Source organism: Rhynchophorus ferrugineus, unplaced genomic scaffold (genome assembly GCF_030347505.1).
Source record: "Rhynchophorus ferrugineus isolate W39M unplaced genomic scaffold, kcgeb_rfMv2 rfM7, whole genome shotgun sequence".
Taxonomy (NCBI): Eukaryota; Metazoa; Arthropoda; class Insecta; order Coleoptera; family Curculionidae; genus Rhynchophorus; species Rhynchophorus ferrugineus.
This window is the reverse complement of record NW_027472586.1, coordinates 9509876-9531480: the sequence shown is the minus strand read 5'-3', so window position 1 is coordinate 9531480 and position 21605 is coordinate 9509876. Positions and strand designations below refer to the sequence as shown.

The window sequence follows — 21605 nt, the reverse complement described above, 5'->3', positions numbered from 1 at the left end:
ACACGTACAATATTAAAGTTATGATATATATTTTTTAAAATCCTTGTCATTCCTCAATCTGCCCTATTGGCAATAAGTATTTCTTATGTCTATATTATATATACATGGCATGTAGAAAATCACTTCATTAAGCAATCTTCTGTATAAAATATTATCTTAACTAATTAGCCTTATTCTAAAGCTTATTCTAAAGTCTATATATGTCCAGTAATCAGATCAGGTGGTGTTAAACGTTTTAGTCTACGCACTTCACTATCACGTCGAATATTTAGCTGATTAGCGAGTACACTGGGATGCAATGACACTCTTTCGAAGTACTTCACACAAACACGTTGAATTACACTCGTTATAGGTTCTATAGGAATATCGCGTTGTATCACTTTATTTGAAATATAGTATGGAGCATCGACAATGGCACACAACACCTTATTTTGGAACCGTTGGAAGCTAATACCTTGTTATCTAATGATAACTTGGATTTACGCCCGATGGGCCAATATAATTGATATAATTTAACTCCAAGTTGTTTCTGTTTAGAGAGTATGTGCTTCTTCCAGGTTAGGCGTTGATCTAAGTGCATATCAAGATACTTAACATGCTCTGTTTGGGGAGTTGACGATGATTAATATTCACTGGTGGACATGTTCTTCTACGCAAGGTAAACGTTACATGCGTGGATTTTGTTTCATTGACTTTAAAGCACCATGTCTTCAACCATAATTGTATTTGATCCAGGTGGGTTTGTAGGTTTATTGATGCTGTGACTGGATCTTCATGGGATGCTAAGATTGCTGTGTCGTCTGCGTATGTTGCCACAGTAGTTATTTTTGTGGTGGGCAGATCGGCCGTATACAGAAGATACAGTACTGGACCCAATACACTACCTTGCGGAACGATTATGATAAATTGAAGTAATATAAATAAAATGAAGACAATATAAACATTTTAAAACATATTTATTTATTTGTAAATATAGTTTGGGTCCGTATTTTGGGATGCGCATGGAAAATTTTCATTGACTACCTTGAAAAAGGAAGAACCATCAACAGGACGAAATCGCCGAAAAACGGCCGCATTTGAAGAAAAAGAAAGTGCTGCTTCACCAAGACAATGCACCGTGTCACAAGTCAGTGAAAACGATGGCAAAAATCCATGAATTGGGCTTCCAATTGCTTCCTCATTCACCGTATTTTCCAAATTTGACTACTAGCGACTATTTCCTGTTCTCAGATCTCAAAAGAATGCTCGCTGGGGAGAAATTTTCGTCGAATGAAGAGGTGGTCGCCGAAACTGAGGCCTATTTTGAAGCAAAGGACAAATCGTACTACAAAAAATGGTATCGAAAAGTTGTAGGGTTGCTATAATTAGTGTATCATTATGTTGAATAAAAAAAACTAATTTTACCAAAAAAATGTGTTTTACTATGGTAGGCCGAGGACTTTTCAATTGACCTCTTATTTACAATTAGGCAATGACTCAAAATAGCTCAGGTTTAAGTGATCAATAGGGAAAATCAGCCATACATTCCATCTTCCTTGATAACTCTCTTTTTTCTGTTTTATATCATGACCAAAGCTAGTTGTTATGGGATATGGTAAAGAACTACTACAGTAGATATGCAGATCGAGAAAAATATAAAAACAAGAACTGTTTGGATTTCGAAATGATTGTTTATAATAACACCGTTCGGTTTGGATAAATTGCATTAGATACACAGAAGAAGAAATTAATAAATGGTGGAATTGTGAACTAGTGTTAGATTGGAAATTAACAGCTTAGTTATTGACTTGAATACTGACTCAGAATGTAACAGTGAGTGAACGAAATGTTCTGGATGTAAGATTATGACTCAATGCTGACAATACCAAGAGAGGGTGAGGAAAGTGGAAACCACTAAAGGTGATATATAATTAACGTACGATAACTATAGGAAATCATATATTATAGTTTGAAAGATATATGTGCATAGGCATATGTGTAATTGTTCAAAATATAAATGTACGTTTGATTAAAATGTATGAAAAGAGAATGAATACTAAATGTTTTGCAGATATGGCAAATATATTAGAGAGAATGCAGTGATCAAATTTAATTATATCAGGAAAAATGTATAGTTGTAGTAACAGAAGAAACTAAGAAGAAATGAAATGTTATCATAATGATTTAAGAAGAAAACTCAGCAATGAAAGAAATAAGAACAAAACCTAAAAAGGTAAATATGTTCTCTAATGAAAATAAAATGCATTATCTGGATGTACAATTATTATGTTAGTTAGGTGGATTAAGCCTCTAGGGTACACCAAAGGTACCCATAACTATAGTTTAAGTCGTTCGATAATACACGCATTAGATATGACATAGATATTATAATGTTAAAATAAATTATATATATCGAAGGTAAAATAAACTAAAGTAACTAAAATCAACGTTAAATGTAGTAACATTGCACCGCTTTGACGTTATAAATTAAGATGACGTGCCTTCACTGCTACTTTGGACAGGCCATAGCAACTAAGATAAAGGAAAATAGGAGCGCCAAACTAAACTAAAATAGAGAACCAAGCTTCATTAATGCATCTGGCTACTAAATCAGAATTAAAACAAATTAAATGAAACATACGCTGGAACAGTTCACGGCAGAACGAACTTCCGGAGAAAAACGTAAATAATTTAAACATTTAATATCAAAGGAGAGATTTTTACGAACTTTATCGGACTCGAAACGCGACTTTATAAGGTTTTTTCTGTCGGCGAGAGAGGATCCGTCTTCGTTTTATGCTTTTTTTTTCTTAGCCGGCCTTTGCACTTTGGCCAGGAGGAGGAGAGGGGTTCGTGTTTCTCTCCCCGTCTCGAAAATAGAGGAAGTTTAACGGCATAACTGGGAAGACCCGTCGAGTATTCTTACAACTTTATTATAGGTAATCTAATTAATTATTTAAGAATGGCGGAGAGCAGTTTTATGGACTTTGAAAGTATGTCTTCTTTCTAATTAAGACGATGCCGACTTGCAGTTCTTTGAAAGTGGCAAAGATCTGAGTTGTAGGGAACAAGTCCAGAATGTTTTTTTTACATTTTTTAATTATGTATAATATTTTAAAAATATATCATACAATATAACGTCAAAATGCATAGAGGAAAAATTTGTATCAGTTTTCCCATAGCGTTCATCGCTCCTCATCATCATCAATCCATATCCAGTGATAGTGTATCGAACTTCTTTTTGTTCTGGCCTACAACCAGGCAGTGGAATGCATGACGCATACCTGGTCACGGAGACTTGCCCTGGAGTGACAAGTTGGACCGTGTTATGTGGAACTGCCTCTGGGCTTACCAATAGACTAAACCGAAGTTGACTCCTGTGGATCGCTACTCCTACTGCATTAAATTTGGGGATATGGCACTCGCTGATCGGGCAGCCGTTATTGGGCAAGAGGCGCCGGCGATTCTATTGATTCGCGAACTTGAATTAACACACGACTGGAGGCTGTCGTATGGGGGCAAAAGTTATGACTGCAGCGGCGGATGAAGTCGTTTCAGCCTGGAAAAGAGGGGAGGTTAGCAGTGACGCGGTGCTAAGCTCCCAGCATGTCGACCGACTCGCGAACAAGCGCATTTTCAGAAGAACTTGAGCTGAGTAGTTTGTGGAATGATTGAGATATGAAGTGCCTGATTTCTGGAGTGTCAATTTTCCTATGAATTTGATTATTTCTGACAAACCATGGAGCGTTTCAGATTCTCGTGAGGAGCTTATTTTGGAAAACCTGAAGCCTTTTCAACTGGTTGGGTGTAACAAACTTGCTGTAAACATTAGATCCGTGGAAGAGTACGGACCGAATTAACAATTTGTAAAATAAGCATTTCATGGATATGGGAAGACTGCTACAAGGGCAGATCAGAGGAGATAGCAGGTTTGCTATCCCCGATCCTTTCTAGATTGGCTTCTGGATTTGGGAATGCCAACCGAACCGTCGGTCGAAGTGGAGCCCTAGGTACGTGACGTTATCGTGCCGTGTCAATCTTAAGTCGCGAGACGCGCAGTGCCTAACGCTTCTTATGAAAAATTATGGCCTGGGTTGTCACGGGGTTGATTTGCAACCTCCAAAGTTTGAACCACCTGACTGCATGATCGAGCTGCTTCTGTAAACGTTGATAAATTGTAACTTCCAACTTAGCGGCCGTAAAGAAAGCAGTGTCGTCAGCGCAAAACGCGACGTCAATGTGCTCTTTTCTCGGGAGATCTGAAAAAAAGAGGATAAATAAGGCTGGGGCCAGCGGGGAACCTAGAGGTTTGTTTTCGATCGGTAAGTGTATTCGTGATCTTGACCTGGAGGGATCTGTCCGACAGGTAGGACTTGATGAGAGCGGTTAAGCCTTCTGGAAGGCCAGCCCAACCGCATGCATTTTGCGATCAAACCGTCGTGCCAGATCTTGTCGAAGGCTTTGGTTAGGTCCAGAAGGACTGCTCCAACTTTTTACGTTGGTCCAGAGCGTGATGGATGTGTGAGGCCAGACGGGTAGCCTGATGGACGGGTGAGTGGTGAGAGCGAAGTGATGCCGAATTGTTCATCAGGAATGATGTTGTTTTCCTTTGTGAAAGAGTTGAAAGCGTAGAGTATTGCCCTCTCCGCAAGCTTCGAAATGGCGTTGAGAAGGCTGATGGGCCTATAGTCAGATGGAGATGATTTTGCCCCTTTCTTGGGAATAACCAACATACGTGCGTGTTTCCAAAACGTCGGGACATGTATCGAAGTCCGAACATTCCAAGCAGATAGGCATTTCCAAACAGTTGCAATCCGTATCTCTGAACTCAACCGTTCCTCAACTATGCACTGATTCTCGCATCCTAGACAAATGACTTTACTGTAGAATTTGCCTTAAGCATCCTATTTGAAACACCTCAAGCTGACAGATGTTAGACTGTAACAGTGTCCAAATCTCGAAGGTATATTGAAGAATCGCCACGATAAGCATTAGAAAAAGACAGATTTTAGTCGTGCTTTTAATGCTTCCTTTCTTCCACAGACACGATTTTATACTCACCATAAGATTATGAACAGACCTGAACGAAGTGAATGATTCGAGCTCCGCCCGAGAGCTTGCGCGAAAACTCGAAGAAGATTCGGCGAATAGTTCTCCGTTCACGGTACTTTCTAGTAATCGAAATGAACTCGTGGAACATTCTGTTCCCCTCGGAATGTCACGGTTCCCAACAATCATCGAAGTTCTTTCGTTGTCTCGGTCAGAGATGCGTATTGTTTGTATATAACCATACTTTTCACCGTGGCGTAACAAAATTAAAAGTCCTGCGAGTCACTTTCCAACGGTACGTGTACGATGTTCTTTTCCTAAAAAAAAGCAACTTTAATTGCTAAAATAATAAGTGCTGCCTGGGCGTTTTTTGAAGAATATCAAATGATTGTAAGTATGGCCATAAAGTTATAAGGAAGAAAATACCAGTAAAATTGAAATACAAGATTATAGTAAGAATATCTCACAAAACTCATATTATACTCTCATATACATAAAAACTTTATACAACTTAAGAATTCCTATTTGTAGGTTGCTGAGGATATATCAAACATTTACAATTCTGAAAAAATTACAGAATAATCCAAAATCGTCAAAATATATAATTAGCCCCAATAGAAAAGGCTTTATGTACATATATAGAACTGTCACTATGACTTAAACATAATAAAATCATAAATATTAAATATAAAACATTCCCTGTATTTGGTGGCAGGAAATTCATAAATTGAATCATCCAGTATTTCATCCATTCATTCATACAGACAAGTACGAATGTATACTTACTTCATGATATTTGGTTATATACTGGTAATTTGATAACCGGTTTGAAGGTGAAATGTTTGTTAAGAGTGTTGAAATTGTTTCAGTCACAACGGAAACGCACGTGTTTTATCAGCGTGAAAAGTTCCTAGCTGGAAGAGTGTGGGGTACAGAAAAGGGTTTCTTGGACAAGCCTTGTCCACCACCACCAATAACCCGAGGGAGGGGCTTCAGCGCTCAATTGGAAGTTATTATATAAAAGATCAGTTAGAAGAATTGAAGAAAGTAATGTTAACAGCAACCAGTAGCATTGCTGTCTATATTAGCCAAAACCAGACCTTTGTTATCAGTAACTACATTCAATCATAATCACAATCCTTTTCCCATAACGTATTAATTAATATTTTTAATTATATATATATATATATATATATATATATATATATATACATATATAAGAAACAATTTGTTTAAATAAAAGGAATGTATTCGACAAGAATACTGGTTTATTCACCCGACAGGCAAGACCAGACAATCTGTCAATGTAAATCTACATACAAGGGAGACTATTATGGAACCATTCCGTGGTGTTAACCATTTCGTTGACCGTGGTGTGACTGTTTCTGATTCCGTGACCTTGATTTCTCTCCTGCATTTCAACAATAACTAAGGGAATCTAAAAAATTGCTGTATTTAATGGGGTTTACTCTACATTTTAGGTAGAAAATACGGCCTCAAAGACATTTTGACTAAATACTTTTACAACTAGAAGGATGCTTCTAGAAGAGTGCTTCTAACACGAATCAGACAAAATATTATCAGCATAATGAATGTTAATGTATCCAAGTAGAAGTCATGAAATAATCTTAACAAGTAAGAATACAAAATACTTCTATTTCAATGTCAATTTCGAAATAACACACTTCGAAAATAAAACACGACCAGATGCTCCACCATAATAAAAATAAAACTGGAACGACTAAATATGGCTCAGAACAATGAACAGACACAGATTTACCCTCTCGAATCAGAAATAAGAAACCATAACAGTAAAAGATTAAAGCCTAATATATTATTCAGTGGCACGTTATATTAACGCGCGCTACGGGGACATTTCACCGGTCCCAGCCACTCCAGAATCTTGAGCGATGATACTTTCCGTACCCGCCCGAGCTACGTCGCCATTATTTCCACAGTTAAACACATATTTCCCGTTTTAATTATGCTTTTAGGAGAGGCCTCCCCAGTACGCGCTAATGGGGTCGACCTAGAGACAGTTCAACACCCCCTTCCTCCTCCCGCCCGTGGCTTCTGCTACGGTCGACGTGCCCGTATCCCCCCGGACCGCGAAACAGGACTAGTTCAGAGTTGGCAAATTTGTTAAAATATTTTTCGTACGAAGTTCCGTGATTAATGAAAAACATCGATGCACGGTTTGGATTTAATTGTTTGGTCATTTTTCGTTATATACAATGTTTCCAAATATTTTAGTATCATACAGTACATTCTCTGTAAAAATAATCTTTATAATTCGTGTAAAAAATATATAAAATATGGAGTGCTTAAAATCTATTCAGAAATAAAAAATTATTATGTAAAAAGAAATGATTTTGCTTTAAATCGCATTCGTACGAAATCACATTCTAAGGAGGCCCCTGTGTCTAGACATCTCGCTCAGCACATCACTCAGTCTAAAATAAACGCACCGTCTTCTTCAATCAAGAAAGGATCTATTAACAGGTCAACTTAAAAATCCCGGCCTGACACATAGATGGCGCTACTATAATTAAATCCATATGTTGTTTCAGTTAGCCCTAACACTCAAAAGATGCGTGTATAAATTTGACAACTGTCGGATCATTGGTTTGTGAATTACAGCATTTTGAGTGAAGCAACTTTTGTTATTGTGAAAAAAATGGATAAAAAGGAATTTCGCGTGTTGATAAAATATTGTTTTTGAAGGGAAAAAAATACAGTTGAAGCAAAACCTTGTCTTGATGCCGAGTTTCCGGACACTGTCCCAGGAAAATCAACCATCAAGGATTGGTATGCTAAGTTTAGACGTGGTGAAATGAGCACCGAAGACGGTGAACGCAGTGGACGAACAAAAAAGGTTGTTACCGACGGAAACATTTTAAAAAATGAGATAGCAGATACTCTAAAGATATCAACTGAACGTGTACATCATATCATTTTACTCCAAAGTCCAATCGACAATCATCCGAGTGAACTGCACACGATGAATCCGCTCCAAAGCGTGAGAAAACACAACAGTCGGCTGGCAAGGCCATGGTGTCTGTATTTTGGAATCCGCTTTGGAACAATTTTCATTGACTATCTGGGAAAAGGAAGGGCCATCAGCAGCGACTAATACATACCGTTATTGGACCGTTTGAAGGACGAAATCGCTGAAAAACGGCCGCATTTGAAGAAAAAGAAAGTGCTGCTTCACCAAGACAATGCACCGTGTCACAAGTCAGTGAAACCGACGGCAAAAATCAATGAATTGGGCTTCGAATTGCTTTCTCATCCACCGTATTCTCCAGATCTGGCCGCCAGCGACTATTTCCTGTTCTCAGATCTCAAAACGATGCTAGCTGGGAAGAAATGTTCGTCGAAGGAAGAGGTAATCGCCGAAACGGAGGCCTATTTTGAAGCAAAGCACAAATCGTACTTCAAAAATGGTATCGAGAAGTTGGAGGGTCGCTATAATCAGTGTATCACCCTTGAAGGGAATTATGTTGAATAAAAAAACTAATTTTGCCAAAAAATGTGTTTTACTATGGTAGGCCGGGGACTATTCAATTTACCTATTAGATACGCAATATAACAGCTCTCTCCTAAATAAACGATCCAGTGGTCGTACGTAGTCGTCCACCAGCTTTCCTTTGATGATCTGACAATTAGAACTGGTTTGATCCAAATTTCCATGATGTACCCGGTATGGAATGGTCTCCCAAGTTAGCACTCGCTCTTGTACATTCTCAAGTATTTCCGAATTTACTGTGTGCCTACCTATAATTTCAGTGCCTAGTGTATACGCGTTTGTGTTTTTGAGAGTAGTGATTAGGTGGTATTTTTTGTTAATTTCATCTTTATATTATTCCTGGATTAGTTTATTATCTAACTACTTATTACCTAACAAAGAAAATTAGCAGTAGATAATATAATCGAATAGTCCACACATGATCAAGTGAGCTACTGCAATCCGCCTTTCGATATTTTAGATTTTATTCTTCGGAACATTCCGTTATTTCAGTGCGAATAGTGTCGTCTAATAGAGTATTTTCAAAAATTTAATTTCATGAAATAGGACGTTTCTTTTGAGTGATAAATCATTCAATAGGATTAACAGTCGTTATATACATATGAAGGAAGTTATCTTGTTTTTATATATCCGTTCAGTAAAGGTTGAGGCAATACAATATTTAAATATTATTCTTCGGAACATTATGTTATTTGAGGCTATTTGTTAGCCCACGCAGTATTGCAATTGACAGCAGCGACAAAAGAGGCTTGTCAAAATTCGAAGAGTTTCAAATTCATATGGATAAGTCTGCTTTGAGAAACACGAAGTTACTTTTTCCCAACCCGTTATAATTAAACACGAAACAATGAGCGAACGTTGAAAAATGTTTTCACGCCTTTATTAGCAATTCTTAAATCGTAATTACATAAAACAGGTTATTAATTAAAAGCGGATAATTAAGAACGGTTCTTCCCCGCTCCGACGGAATCCTTTCAGCCGTTGTGTGGGTCCGCGTCGTCCCGTGACTGGCTATTAAACGGGACTCCGTCATTTTCCGTGGCGCGTCACTCCAAATTGCTTCCCGGCCAACTCTTCACCCCACCCGTCTCGCCCCGGCCCCTGGAAGTTTTCCTTTATGGCGCTTGGCTCCCAAGTTTCCTGTCCAACTTGTAAATAATGTTTTTATTCGCCTCTCCGGTCGGTCTAATGATTAGTGTCCATTGTTTCACGCGGTCACACGACTGCGAAATGCCTTTTGGACGAATAGCTCTGGCCGCTCTTGTTTGTGCTTGTGCTTGTGCCAGTTTTGAAATTATACTCCTTCGTCGACAGGAGATTTACCAACGCCAAGTTGGTTAAAATTGTTAAATATAGACACGGTTCTAATAGTACAGCCTTCAATAGGATTAACTGTCGTTAGACACATGAAGTCATGGTAAACATCTTCGAAACAACGTTTACAAGTTGTAAAAATGCGCTTTCAATATTTATATTTCATCTGTTTCTGTATCTCTATGCAGTATATGTTGAGAAATAATAATTGAAATATTCAGATTCTGTTCATCGGAACATTCTGTTATTTGAAGGCGGTTTATTTTATCTGCAATAATATGATAAATGTATTTTCATGGCCCAGGACGTTTACTCTGAGTGGTAATGTCTTCAATTGGATTAACTGTCGTTAGCCACATGCTGGATATCAAGTTGTTTCTATATCTACGTTCAGTAAATGTTGAGAAATGATAATGGAAATATTTAGATTTTGTTCATCGGAACATTATGTTATTTAGACGCGATTTATTTCATCTGCAGTAATATGAGAAATGTAATTTCATGGTGCAGGACGTTTACTCTGAGTGGTAAAGTCTTCAATTGAATTAACTGTCGTTAGTCACATGATGGATATCAAGTTGTTTCTATATCTACGTTCAGTAAATGTTGAGAAATGATAATGGACATATTTAGATTTTGTTCATCGGAACATTATGTTATTTAAACGCGATTTATTTCAACTGCAGTAATATGAGAAATGTAATTTCATGGTGCAGGACGTTTACTCTGAGTGGTAAAGTCTTCAATTGAATTAACTGTCGTTAGTCACATGATGGATATCAAGTTGTTTCTATATCTACGTTCAGTAAATGTTGAGAAATGATAATGGAAATATTTAGATTTTGTTCATCGGAACATTATGTTATTTAAACGCGATTTATTTCATCTGCAGTAATATGATAAGTGGTAAAGTCTTCAATTGGATTAACTGTCGTTAGCCACATGATGAATATCAAGTTGTTTCTATATCTACGTTCAGTAAATGTTGAGAAATGATAATGGAAATATTTAGATTTTGTTCATCGGAACATTATGTTATTTAAACGCGATTTATTTCATCTGCAGTAATATGATAAATGTAATTTCATAGTGCAGGACGTTTACTCTGAGTGGTAAAGTCTTCAACTGGATTAACTGTCGTTAGTCACATGATGGATATCAAGTTGTTTCTATATCTACGTTCAGTAAATGTTGAGAAATTATAATGGAAATATTTAGATTTTGTTCATCGGAACATTATGTTATTTAAACGCGATATATTTCATCTGCAGTAATATGATAAGAGTATTTTCATGGTGCAGAACGTTTACTCTAAGTGGTAAAGTCTTCAATTGGATTAACTGTCGTTCGCGACATGATGGATATCAAGTTGTTTCTATATCTACGTTCAGTAAATGTTGAGAAATGATAATGGAAATATTTAGATATTGTTCATCAGAAAGGTGTTTTAGGTAGTCGTTAGACAAATCATGGAAATCAACTTAGTTCTATATCAGATCAGGTCAGGTTATCTTCTGTATGCAGTGTATAATTTAATAATACAAAATGAACAATCTTCTTCACAACTCCTTGGTGCTTTTCTTGCATTCCCCGACGGTCCGCTTAATTATTTCTAGAGACCCCAAAAACCCAGCCAAAAATGGAATTACCCATCATCGGAAATAAATTTCGCGCGCCGTCAAACAGAAGCCAAACGGCCGGTAATTTTTCAATATTTGCGGAGGATTCCGCCGCGACTCGGAGACCGACCATCGACGGAACAAGGTGGAAGCGGTCGCAACGTCGAAATTGAAGTTATTCGACCAAAAAAGTGGAAGTTCAACTGTGCAAGGTCTGTTTGCTCTGGACCGATTTAGCATCGTGATTTAGTATCCGACCTTTTGCGAAGGGATATTCTCCGCTTGGTAGCCGGACAAATGTATTTAGAGATATAGTAAAAATACTTATAGATATATCGGACCAATAGATTTGGGGCCAAATCAAAGCCGGAAGTAATGGGATTCTTCCGCTGACGGAGTTCGAGAATGATTCTAGCTCCTCTCATTACAGCCGAGTTGCCATTTATTATATTTCTAGTTCAATAATGAAAAAAACAAATGTTCACGATTCAAATTGAATTTATTGTTTTCAAAAATATAATTAGGTACTAAATCAGGACGGTACGGTAGATGACCCACCATTTTTTCCCATGTTTTTTCATCATTCCATTTGGTCGGTCAAAAAATCTACTACTTGTAATTAAATATAAACATATATTTTGCGGACTGCTGATGAGCATTCATTCAAGTCAGTTACGCGTGTTTTTGCAGAAGTCAGTTGTGGTTAGGAGGTATTTTCTAGGTCAATTTTATGTTTACAAAAGTTAGCAGCAGTCAATACAAAATAAGTATATGTCGGAATAAATAGAAATCAACTTTGTGAGAATCGTTATAAACCACACTATATTGTAGAGTATGTAAGATTTGTATGCGTAGGTATGTCCGTAGCTGTCTAGAGTATACGATAAAGAATACTCTGTGTAAGCACGTGCATTTAGTATATATGCACGAGGAGAGAATGGGCACCAATTATTTGCAGATGATGCACCAAGTGCTTCAACACAAAATGGAGTGATTAGATCGCAAGACCAGGAATAAATCACGGAATGAATATATTACAAGAAAGATATGCCCAGGGAGAAGCACAAGAAGCAGGTGAGGACAACGATCTTGATAATAGAATATACAATATATATAAGATTTTGAAATTAATGGATCAATATTCTCAAAACAAAGAATTCAGAGATTTCAACAAAATATAATCCAAAAATAATACGTAAGACGGAAACACAGCAATATTTTCCAATAACCAAATTCAGAAAGATAAATATTATTGACCAAAAGCCCGATACCTCATTGTTTAAAGCTGTAGATATAACGTATCCAAATATCCTATCAGATATCCTGTTTTCAGGGTATTTAACATAAATATCCCGTTATTCCATAGCAATTTATAAAATTAGTGCTACAAAATTAGAATAATTTACACCTTTTACACTTATTTACTGTCGTCTGTGAAAGATATCAAGGTGGTTTCGAATGAATGCGCATGAGCAGCCCTTTTTATTATTTTTCAGAGATGACCAGCTAGAACCAAATGGTATTTTGCTGATGTCGCTTCGGGCTCAGGATAGTAAGGTTTTACAGGCAACTAGGAAGATTGATGCGTATTTTGATAAATGAAGAAATCACTTTGAGATTCTGATGATGCACTTGATTTTGGCCACGCCTGTTGGCCGGCCATTTTCGCGGAAAACTGCACTTGTACCTTGGATTTCCTTTAACATGTATTTGAAGAAATGGTTCCCATTTACTCTCAGGCTTTTGCACTGACCCTGACTTCTCTGATAAGTCTGCAAACAACGCGTAGCTGTGATATTTGTCAACCTAGTTCAGAACGAGTAAGCACGAGCAGTCCGCAAGAATTTCGGCTTTTACTGTGGTCTAGAAAATTCGATCCCCACCCCTCATCACCGGAGAACGCCGAATGAACGTCGGCCGCCCGTTCGCCAGCAGAATAGTGGCGATTCCGCCATTGTACGTCCATAATAAAATACAATAAATCGCCCGGACAAATTTTACAACAATTTATCGTCGGTTTTCGACGGGCGTTTTAAATCAAACATCGGCCCGGGACAATGGGACGAAGGCCCGAACGGGTTTTGTTGTACGCGAGGTCCCCCCGTTCATTCGTCGGAATATTTGCCCGGCCCGACTTATTGTGAGGTCTGGACAATGGGGGCTGCCGGCGCCGCGTTACATGTGCGCCATGTCGGTCTAAACAACGCGAAAAAAATTATGTAATCACGCGGAAAACGGTGTATTATGTTCCGGAACCGACGAGGCAGGGATTATTTCGCCTCGTTTACTTTTAGAATACGATTCGGGAGTAATACCGTAAACACTGGGCCTTGGAAAAAGTCCGTGGCGTTTTTTAGGTTATATTATAGAACCTGGCCTGTGTTTTAAGAGTATAGTATGCATATAACTCTAAAATATCAAAAATATTTTAATTATCAATTAAAAAAAGATATCTTAAGAAAGCATTCAAGTCTAGAAAGCGATTTTTTAATAATATTTTCAAAAATTAAGCTTTTCAGAATATACGCTTAAGAGAATTTTTCGATATTCAAATTATTTTCGGAGATATGGCTCTATTAGTGACGCGGCATCTAACAGGCTTGAAACCAATTCGAATCTTTAGGTGGCTTTCCAGTCTAGACACTAAAAAACCATTTCTTTCATATTTTCAAAGCTTAACCCCTTAAGATACAATTACTTTCAGTATTACGACGTAATTACATTTATATAATTAAAAATTTTATATATATAATATAAATATATCAAGAAAATTGTTTTCTTTTGTAAAGTTTAGGGTCTAATTTATTAGACCATTTAACGTTTCGTAATATTTGTGACATGGGGAAAAAATGATGACTTGAGACAATATAAAATTCTATTTAATTAAGATTCCCCGGAAATTGAGGCATTCCTCACAAATTGGCAACGCTGGATATAACATATTATCTGCGACCGTGTTAAAACATAAAAAAAGTTTTCCGATACCGGGAATCGAACCCGAGCCTCCTGGGTGAAAGCCAGGTATCCTAGCCACTAGACCATATCGGATGTGCTGATTATTGCCTCGTAAAACCTTCATTATCAAAATATTATAAATAGAAACATAATAAACACTAAATATTTTTAATGACAATGTATTTAATTGAAGACACTCCTAATTACAATACAAAGACTAAAAAGATAAAGTTATAAAGCAAATAAATAATTAGTATCAATACATACAGGGACAATCTGTTCAGCAAACAATATAACATCTCCGATATGGTCTAGTGGCTAGGATACCTGGCTTTCACCCAGGAGGCTCGGGTTCGATTCCCGGTATCGGAAAACTTTTTTAATTAATTTAAATAGAAACAAAATGCTTATATCAATTTACGACTACTACATCAGTTGCCGTTTGAAGTTATTATTAAATTTATTCAGTTTTTCCGAAACTTTGTCTCATTATATAATTGACGTCGTCAGAACGTGTCAGGCAATTATTCTAACCGAAAACATAAAACAAATACGTTTTTCTTCCAACCGGACCATTTCCCCCCCGTTCCCAGGTCCTCCGTCGGCTCTCCCGGCGCTCCAAGAACGTGAAACTATCCAGACAGAAAAATAAAACAATAAAGCCGAAGTAGAAAGTCATCCGGCTCTCGAAGGCGTGGGTGGAGAACGAGCGGGAGGAGGAGCGGAGGGGGGATGAGGTAATCAATTTGCCTGGGACGACTTTATTCTCCTCTTTTTACCGCTTATGAAATTGTATCCGTTTTCTTTGCCTATTTTATTTAATTAGTTGTTTGGCGTAAATTACTTTCCAGTTTTTGGTTTAGTACAAGCTAGGGAAGACTTACCTTATGATTCCGCGGAGCTCTAGCATACACTCATCTGTAACAAAATAAAAATATATATAAATAACGAAAAAATGTTAATTATTGTCATACACAAAAAAATTACTTTGAAATAATAATATTAAACCTGATATAGAAACACAGTAGTGGTTAATTTTGGAGAATCATAGCAGGCATTCTGTAATAGGGATGTAGAAAATATATCGATATATCGATATTTTCTTAAAAACATATCGATATTTTTGGCCGATATTTTTCAATATTTTTTAAAAATAAGTTATATATAAATTTAAATAAACCTTTAAAATCGGTACTTAATTTTAAACGTTTAGAGATTTTTGATACTTAATAATTTCAAAGGTCCATCGAAAATATTACTACTCTTTAAAATATTTAGAAAAAAACATATATGTTTTAGGCTAATATTTCACTATTTTATTTTTTCTTAAAAACATCGACATATTTTTTGTAAAATATCGATAGTTTTAATACTTTTTACAAAAAATATATCTATTTTTTTTCTCCGATATATCGATTTATCGATATTTTTTTCGGTGGCCAACACCCCTATTCTGTAAACTTCGGTAGTTTCCACCTGATCTTGGCGACGTTGCCATTTACAAGTAATTGAAAGATGTTTTGTAATTTGTATTTAACCTGTTTTGTAACGTTAAGAATTTTGTTGTTTCTAGTATATTTGATCTTGTATTATTCATGTTTTGATTATAACGTAGGAAGTAACGGATATTATCGATCTGTGACTATTTTCAAAAAGCTTTTATAACACTCCTAATCTGAAGAGGCATATGAGGATAATCGATCCAGATGTGTATTAATCCAATTTTTAACGTAATTTTACAAACTGGATTCAGTTTTATAAGATATTCCATTATATTTAGGCATAGTAGACCCTAGAAAAGTAAAAGTACGGATAAATATACGTCGACATCCTTTATATGAGCATATTTTATTAAAATCACATCTCTTGAGTGTAATCAATCTGGAATTCAGAAGAATGTATTAGGTTAAAAGTACTCAAAACTTCTGGGAAGTATTAAAATAAATTCTTATTGACCGGCTGGCATAAAATTGACAGAAAAGGGAATGAAAATGTGAATAGAATGTGAAATAAAATACATTAAAAAAAATGTAGAATTTAAAAATGCCTTGGGTAAGATATTTTTATTAAAAGGAGATAAAAAGATGATTGCAGCAAAACTAGCTGCTAAAATCCCAATGGACGTTATATTGGATGAAATCTACGATTGTATATATGTACGTTCTACACAGGGCTTAATGAATATGGATTTAAATTGCATTCCCTGCTTGTACTGAATGAACTACGAGATGGGTTTCCATGTGATTTAGTTGCCCCCATCTAGAATATGCTAATGTTTATAAAAGTGTCTTCATATTATATTTATTATTATGGAAGTAGAACGCTTAAGTATAAATTTTAGCAATTTCAACTTGGATTTAAAAAAATTACATTAATATGTGAATTCGAGAATATTTATTATACTCTTCAGATATACGAGTAACTTACAAGAATTATAACTTTTATTTATTATTGTAATGTTTATATATTGATAGATAGTTACGTTTTGTTTTATTTTCTCTTTTTTCCTTTCAAAATTATGAAATATGTTAGTTTAAAAGGTTCTTCATTTTACATTTTTTATATTATAAGATGTGCCAAAACATAGTGTTGAGTCTCAACGGAAATATTAGGTTAATTTGTGAATTCAAGATGATTTGATCGATTTATATTATATTCTTCAAATATAGGTATAATTTCCAAGATTTGACAACGTGGCAAATTGAAATCCTTGTGCGTATGTTATGATACTCCAGAAGTAGAAATTAAAAATTGTGTTTTAAACATTTGATGATTAACATAACTCGTAAATTCTATAGTTTTGACATCTTTCTACATAATTTCCATTACGATAGTTTCTTATCTAGCACAATTAAATTCTTCAAGGTATACAAACGCTAATCATGCAACTCAAATTACCGGTTCAACATTGATTACTTTCGGTGATTGATTTGAAATACATTGCGCACTTCTCGACGCTTATAGTGATATGTGTATGATGTACATGACGGAGTATCATATTCCAATTCTCGACTTTGGTGTCAAAAATTTAAAAATGGTGATGGCAATAATAAAGAAATACCAGGCAATATAAAGACAACGAATTACGATGATTTCTTGGAAGAAAATCCAGCTAAAAATATTAAACAAATTTCAGACAACTTATCGGCCAATGATTCAACTATTCCCAGACGTTTCCATCAGAGAGCCACATCGATACCAAAATGAACTATATTATACATAGCCATAAAGTCTTGCGATGCCTACTGTCGTCAATTAAACAAACTGAACCACGTATTTTTGCCAAAAGACAACAGCAATAACGAATACCAGAGGCAAAGTCATCATCTTGTTTGGTGTTGCAGCTAGAACATAGAACACCAGATACGAGCAAATATAAATACAACATATATCATCGGCCAACCTTCACGCTCGCCAGACATACCTCCGTGTGATTTTTGACAACTAAAATCGTCTCTAGGAATAACTATGTTCGAGTAGCATAATCAGTATTTCATTTAGTATTCTCCATATCCTCATTTTTTATATCATAGGACATGAAAAATATATCAATTTTTTTTGTGTCTCAATGGAACTATTAGGTTAAATTATAAATTCAAGATAATTTATTCTGTTTATATTATATTCTTCAAATATACATATAATTTGCAAGAACTGACAACGTTGTAAATTCAAATTTTTCAGTATAATTATTTTGGCGTCGAAAGCAAATACAGTATTTTATTTAGCATTTTCCCGTACTCTTTTACAAAACGTATGATACGTTCATTGAAGAGATACGATCTCTCGAAGAACACCAATAAAAATGCATCCGGTATCATCTCATTTAGCGGGGAACACTCGCTGCATTAGAATAATAGCCAAACTAATATGTACTTAGCACTTTATTTCCCATTTGCCAAGCACCGCTGATAAAGATATTCGCCTCAGACGGTAGAAAAATTTGCATATGGCATTATTTGATATTAGCTCAGCGCATGGTTACGAACACTAACCTATTTGGAATATTAAAGCCACCGAACCAGACTGCCTGGCGATATTTCTGCCATTTCCACTTGTTCTATTACAGATAAAGGCCTTATTGCTTAACAAAATGACATCGGTTCGGAGAATAAGTCACCGGTGATGGTTTGCCTCGCTCGAAAGGGACCACGTAACGAAGCAAACAATTCTATTAAAGTTCGTATATGTAAAAGTGTCTTCGAGTTTATTTATTGGCTTGTCTGGATTATATTTTCGCCTTCCCATTTTTGCTTCATCGTTTTGATGGTTTCATAAACGGAATGATATATATCAGGTGTACCGGAAAGTCATTACCGGTTATTTAAGAGATGTCGCCGGTCTTAAGTAGGACATGTATTGGGAAATACATACTGATTTATTAATCCCGTACTCGTCTTGCTTGTGTACTAACGCGAGTGCAACAGAACGGTAGTAACAAATTAAATTATAAATTAAAATTGTACGAAGCATATCTAATGTAAGATGTAATTAATAATAAAAAGTTATGATTGGGCACAAATGTCATTTTATTCTACCGATATCAAGCTTCAAAACTATATATGTCATATTTTGCGAAAGTAACACAGCCATAGATTTATACCTATTGAAAAATGACAAGTTTCGTGAGTCAAAACTTGCGTTTATTTGCGGCACACGTTACTTTTCCCATCAAAAGAAAAAAGGCGTTGAAAGTCACCGCTTGCTGGTAGAAATTTACGGTGAGCGTGCTTTAACATTAAAGGCATGTGAGGCGCTGTTTCGAAAATCAAAAGTGGTGACCCCCATATGCAAAACTAAGAACGTTTTGATAGGTCGAAAAGGTTCGGAGGTGCGAAGCGTTAAATATGACCCAAGTAACGAATAGCGACCGATTACGAACAATGGGGAAAATCAAAAAGATGGGAAGATGAGTGCCACATCAATTGATTGACAAGCAAATGTACAATCGAAAAATGGCCTGTGAAATGCTGTTTCAAAAGTATGATCGGAAGTCTTTTCTGCATTGAATAGTGACGGGTGATGAAAAATGGATCTATTTTGAAAATTCTAAGCGCAAATAATCACGGCCAAATCGTTTTGGTCGCACGACAATGTCCTGTGTCTGGTGGAGCCAGAGTAACGTGGTGTATTACGGACTATTGAAACCAGAAAACAGTTACTTGTGATCGCTAGAGACAACAAATGATCGCTTTCGACCATGCATTGATCGAAAAATCTCCAGAATGGGCCCGAAGGCACCATAAAGTGATCTAACAAGATAACGCGCCGTCTCATAACACAAAAATGCTCAAAAAAGCGTTGAAAGCAGTTGGATTATTCAATATAATTTCATTCAAGCGTGATACACTGATTATAGCGACCCTCCAATTTTTCGATACCATTATTGTAGTAAGATTTGTCTTCATTCGACGAAAAATTTTCCCAAGGAGCATTCTTTTGAGATCTGAAAACAGAAAATATTCGCTGGGGGCCAGATCTGGAGAATACGGTGGATGAGACAGCAATTCGAAGCCCAATTCATGGATTTTTGCCATCGTTTTCACTGACTTATGTCACGGTGCATTGGCTTGGTGAAGCAGTACTTCCTTTTTCTTGAAATGCGGCCGTTTTTCGGCGATTCCGTTGATGGACCTTCCTTTTTCAAGGTGGTCAAAGAAAATTATTCCATGTGCATCCCAAAATACAGACGCCATAATGTCGTCAGCCGACTGTTACGTTTTCCCACTCTTTGGAGCGGGTCCATCCTGTGCAGCCCACTCGGATGACTATCGATTGAACTTTTAAGTGATATGGTGGAGCCATGTTTCATAAATTGTCACATATCGAAGCAAAAAGTCGGGCTTATTATGCTTGACCATCTTCAAACACTGCTCCGAATCATCAACTCGTCGTTGTTTTTGGTCAAAAGTGAGCTCGGCACCCACTTCACACAGAGCTATTTTTAAATGTTTTCGTCGGTAACAACCTCTTTTGGGCGTCCACTGCGTTCACCGTCCTCGGTGCTCATTTCAGCACGTCTAAACTTAGCATACCAATCCTTGATAGTTGATTTTCCTGGGGCAGTGTCCGGAAACTCGGCATCAAGCCAAGTTTTTGCTTCAACTGTATTTTCCCTTCAAATAGCAATACTTTATCAACATGCGAAATTCATTTTTTATCCATTTTTTTCACAATAACAAAATGCTATAATTCATAAACTAATGATCCGACAACTGTCAAATTTATACACGCATCTTTTGAGGGTTAGGATTTATTTCTAGTAGCGCCATCTATGTGTCAGGCCGGGGACTTTTAAATTAACCTGTTACATCGAATTGTTATAAAGTAGTTTGATTTTCCTCTCCATAACACCTAAAAATGACCGGAAAAACTCGCCATTCAAAGTTGAAACCATTCCAAATCCGTAGAAAACTCTACTTTACAAACTGACTTTGTTACCAAGCTAATAATTAAAACATATTCTATATGCGAAACGAAAAATTATGGTCCGAATATAATCCCAAACTTCTATTATGCATAACATTATTAATGCTCGACAGAAAGATCCCGCCGTTGGGAGGGGGAAGGGGGAATTTAATAATGGACGGAAACTCTCACAGATAACATGCGGGAGGTCGTAAAGTTTTCAAATTTTATTTTCTCCACTTTTTGTTATGACGCGGAGGAGAATATTAAGCTTGCATGAGGAAAAGAGAGCGCGTTGAATTTATCACGAACATCATAAACCCAATATTAGTTATACAGGGATTGTTATTAAAAGAGCAAAATATGAAAGTGTACTAAAGAGTTTTGATAGTGGCAAATTATGACGGTAATCAGAACAAAATCGCATATCAGCCCATCCATAGTTCCGTTTAGGAGCAACAACTAAGTCATTTTCAAAAAAATATGAACCAATGACGTGTCCGGCATGAATACCTCACCATACAATTACTTTTAGTAGATGCAATGATGTTTCATGAATTAATTGAGGATTCTGTGTTCCCCAAAACCGACTGTTCCGTTCATTGATGTGACCACTGAGAAGAAAATGGGCTTTATCGCTCATTATCAGTTTAAAAGCACAATCTTCAATTTACCAGACAGCCTTAGGATTGCATCACTGTACTTAATTCGTTGATCAGGATCTCTTGGGAAGCAATTTTTGGACTAATTGA

General features: G+C 36.4%; 1 protein-coding gene and 2 non-coding genes across 11 annotated transcripts in view; 1 reads left to right on the top strand and 2 right to left on the bottom strand.

The window, feature by feature from the left end:
• The window catches only part of Camta (Calmodulin-binding transcription activator), a 463871-nt gene that overhangs the window by 388369 nt on the left and 53897 nt on the right, over nt 1–21605 (bottom strand). For all 9 annotated transcript variants that reach the window (XR_013006425.1, XM_076409281.1, XM_076409286.1 and 6 more), the window contains exon 2: nt 15330–15363. The gene's annotated coding sequence lies outside the window, so the exon portion shown is untranslated. The remainder of the gene's footprint in view (nt 1–15329; nt 15364–21605) is intronic.
• Nucleotides 14467–14538, bottom strand: TRNAE-UUC (transfer RNA glutamic acid (anticodon UUC)). The gene has a single exon. It is a non-coding gene; the product is annotated as a tRNA-Glu (tRNA).
• Nucleotides 14746–14817, top strand: TRNAE-UUC (transfer RNA glutamic acid (anticodon UUC)). Its single transcript has one exon. It is a non-coding gene; the product is annotated as a tRNA-Glu (tRNA).